Genomic DNA, 4,195 nt, shown 5'->3' with positions numbered 1-4,195 from the left:
CAGCCTAATGAAACACCTCCTTTTCGACCCATAGTATCTTCAATAGGTACCTACATTTACAATTTATCTAAAATCCCTTGTAATCCTCTAGAGCCACATGTCCCGCGTGAATACAACGTCCGCGACACGTTTTCATTTGTACGTGAAATCAACCAGTTATCAACCTTAGGGAAGTTCATGTTATCTTTCGATGTCTTATAAAGTTGTTGTTTCTTTTTTGAGAGTTATTGTCACTCTGCTGTCTTTACGTCCTTTTAGAACCAAAGTCCTATTCCATTATTCCATGCTTACGTATTCCCGCACTGGCTTGCTTTGAACACTCTCATTTGTTCAAAGTAAACGTTCCAGATCCCGAGCACACTCAGGTAGGAGCACACCCAGTCTCTGCGAGGAAAAAACGCTAGGCTAGTAACCTACCTTGGGGCAGACCGGCCGGGCTATCCCAAGATCCAATTAGGGGCTTCTCAACTGCAACAACTTTAATGTACGCTATTGAAGCTGGATCTACCGCGGTTTCTGGCAACAGACTTACCCTCCAATGGATCCTCGTTAAAAGATTTAGGTTATACTCACTCCAATTACAAGACTTGCAAAAGCCTTGTATTGTTATATCTTGTCACTACCTCCCTGAGTCAAGATTGGGTAATCTGCGCGCCTGCTGCCTTCCTTGGATGTGGTAGCCGTTTCTCAGGCTCCCTCTCCGGAATCGAACCCTAATTCTTCGTCACCCGTTGCAACCATGGTGACTCACTACTTTACCATCGACAGTTGATGGGATAGATATTTGAATAAAACATCGCCAGCGCAAAGACCGTGCGATTCCATTAGTTTCTATGATTCACCACAACACCGGGCAAAATCTGCATTGGTTTTTACTCTAATAAATACATCCCTTCCGAAGACAGTCGGGACTTTTCGCAACCGTAACCTCTAGAATTACTACGGCTATCCAAGTACTAACGGTACAATCAAATAAACGATAACTAATTTAATGAGCCATTCGAAGTTTCACAGTACTAGTGCTTATACTTAGACATGCATGGCTTAATCTTTGAGACAAGCATATGACTACTGGCAGGATACACAAGGTAGCTATGCCATATCGGAGTCAGTGGCCAATAAAACAACTCAAACTCCGGCCACAAGCCTCTCCCACCAACGGACGATGCCGCACCTTCCGTTCTTTTGATCGCTCAGACAGCGAAAAGCCACCAAAAGATCGCGCCTTGGCTCGTTGCTCCCCCGTCAAGGCGGCCCTATCAAAGGTCGCCGAGCCATCGGGCCTTCTCTTTTATTTTGCCCAACGCAGACAAAACTCAATGTATGCCACGTCTTTTCCGCGTACAACTAGCCCGTGCCATTTCCTGGCATGCTGCCCCAACAGAACCCGATTAGACTCTGAAGGTAGGATGTAGGAGAATGCTATCCATATTCCTAACCCTAACCATTATCCTAACTCTCAACCCTAATGTTAGTGTTTTCTTACATATTTTGTAATGATCTATTGAAAACAATTGGTTTTGGCAAGTTTGCAGATACCTTTTGCAAATCCGAGTTCTTAGCCCTACTTGAACAAGACTTTACCCATTTCTCACTGTGGCCATATTTCGCAGGAAATATCGTGTTTAAACTAAATTCTAGTTTTTTCTTATAGATGTCATTACCATCTGGTCAAAAAATTGGATTTGGCTTGTTCGTGGATACATTGTGGAAAACTGTCTTTTCAGCTTGCGTTGAGAAAGACTTAACAAGTCCTTACTCTCTGTCTAAATGTTGCTGGAGAGATCGGGTATCATACAAATCTTAGCGTTGTCTTTCAGATTTCGTTGCAATTTAATCAAAAATATTCCTTTGCCTTCTTTGCAGATACTTTTTGCAAAACCGTGTTTTCGGCGTGGGATGAGCAAGTCTTGACTTATTTTACTGTCTGGCCAACCTTTGCAGGTAACACCGGGTTTTAATCAAATTTTTGTGTTTTGTTACAGATTTCAATGCAATCTAGTAAAAAAAAGTGCTTTTGGGTTGTTTGCAAATACTTTTTGCAAGAGCGTATTTTCAGAGTGAGTTGAGCAAGACTTCACCCATTTCACTCTCTGGCCAAATTTGCAGGAAACACCAGGTATGAAGGAAATTTTAGTGGTTTCTTAGAGAGTTCAAGGCAATCTAGTCAAGCAAATTACTTTTTGGTTATTTGCAGATACTTTTTGCAAACGCCTGTCCTCAGAGTGAGTTCAGCAAGACTTGACCCATTTCACTCTCTGGCTAAATATCCCAGGAAACATAAAGTATAAACCACATTTTTTTAAAGAAATTTGAACAAAATCTCTTCCAAACACTTGGTTTTGACGTGTTTCCAGCTACTTTTTTGCAAAACCGAGTTCTCAGCGAGATTTGAGAAAGACGACCTATTCCATTCTGTGGCCACATATCTCAGGAAACATCATGTTTCATTCAAATTTTAGTGTTTCCTTATACATTTTAATACAATCTGATGAAAACAGTTGGATTTAGCTTGTTCGTAGATACTTTATCATAAAACCGTGGTTTGAGCCACAGCTGAGCAAAACTTGGCACATATCACTCTCTGGCCAAATTTTGCAGGAAAGATCGGGTCTTAACCAAATTTTGGCGTTTTCTCTTAGATTTCGCTGCGATGTAGTCAAAAAGATTGCTTTTGGCTTCTTTGCAGATAAATTTTGCAAAACCATGCTTTCAGCGTGAGTTGAGCAAGACTTGACCCTTTTCACCCTCTAAAGAAGTTTTGCAGGAAAACCGGGTATTAAGCAAATTTTAGTATTTTCCTACAGATTTCAATGTCATCTAGTAAAATAAACTGCCTTTGGGTTGTTTGCGGATACCTTTTGCATAACCGTGTTTTCAGCGTGAACTGAGCAAGACTTGACCCATTTAACTCTCTGACCAAATTGCCAAGGAAACATCAAGTATCAACCACATTTCATTTTTTCCTCAGACACTGCCTGACCGACTGGTTGACATTTTTTAACTAAGTTGTTGTCCGACAGGTAAATGACTGGCAAACCAAAGGTGACTAACTGGCTGACTGGCTGGTTGACATACTAGCTGGTATCACACTGGCTGACTACCTACCGGTTGCTGAGTGACGAGTGACTCTCTGACTGATTGGTTGAATCTGTGTGTTCAAGCTGACTGGCTGTGACTCGTTACCTAACTTCGTGACAGGTTCGTGAATGAGTGTCTAATTTCCTTGTTGACTGCCTAGATGACTAAACCGTTGACTGCTCAATGGTACTTGACTGGCCATCTGACTGGGTAAGTGTGCGGGTTACCAACTGGTGACTGAAGGTAATTGACTGGTGACTGGCTTGTTGACTGACCGGCTAAAAAAAAAGGTTGACTGAACCATTGGCACTTGACAGGCTAACTTAATGGCTGACCGACTGGTGACTGAGTGGCTAATTGACTAGTGACTGACTGGTTGGCTGAGTGGCCGACTGACTAAGAAGTTGTCTGACCAAGTGGTACTTGGCTGGCTATCTGACTGGTTTTCTGATCTGCGAGTCGACTGGTGAGGGAATGGCTTATTGAATGCTGACTAACCGGCTGACTGCCTGATCGACTGTCTGGCAGACTGAAAGGTTGACGGATTCATTGGTATTGGACTGGATATTTGACTGGTTAACTGACTTGCTGAACAACTGGTGACTGATCGGCTAGTCAACTAATGATTAAGTGACTCATTGACTGAGTGGCTGATTAACAGTGATTTACTCAATGTTACTTGACTGGCTATCTGTCTGGTTAGTCGACTTCCTCCCCAATTGGTCGCGAATAATAGACTGCTGACTTACTGCCCGACTGGCTGGTTGAGTGACTCGGTTAATGAATGGTTGACTCGCTCAGTGGAACTTGACTTGCTATCTGACTTGTTAACTAACTTGGTGACCGACTTGTGACTAAGTGCCTAGTTGAATGGTGATTGAGATGCGACTGGCTGGTAGACTCAGTGAATAACTGAATGCTTGAATGACTCACTGGTATTTGCTTGGCTATCTAACCGGTTAACTAACCTGCTGACCAACTGCTGACTGAGTGACTAACCGACTAATCTGGTGACTAACTGGCTTTGTCTTGTGGACTGACTGCATGACTCAATGGTACTTAACTGGCTGTGTGATTACTTACCTGAGTTGCTGATCGACTGGCGACCAAGTGC

At 42.8% G+C, this 4,195-nt stretch overlaps 1 pseudogene; it reads right to left on the bottom strand.

Annotated features, from left to right (window-relative positions):
• Positions 1-217: 217 nt before the first annotated feature.
• LOC148723533 (small subunit ribosomal RNA) lies at positions 218-1,088 on the bottom strand (annotated as a pseudogene; the record flags this gene model as incomplete).
• Between the last annotated feature and the right edge of the window lie 3,107 nt (positions 1,089-4,195).

The sequence above is a fragment of the Stylophora pistillata genome, chromosome 9 (assembly GCF_964205215.1).
Source record: "Stylophora pistillata chromosome 9, jaStyPist1.2, whole genome shotgun sequence".
NCBI lineage: Eukaryota > Metazoa > Cnidaria > Anthozoa > Scleractinia > Pocilloporidae > Stylophora > Stylophora pistillata.
The sequence above is the reverse complement of the archived record's forward strand: the minus strand, read 5'-3'. Positions and strand labels throughout refer to the sequence as shown.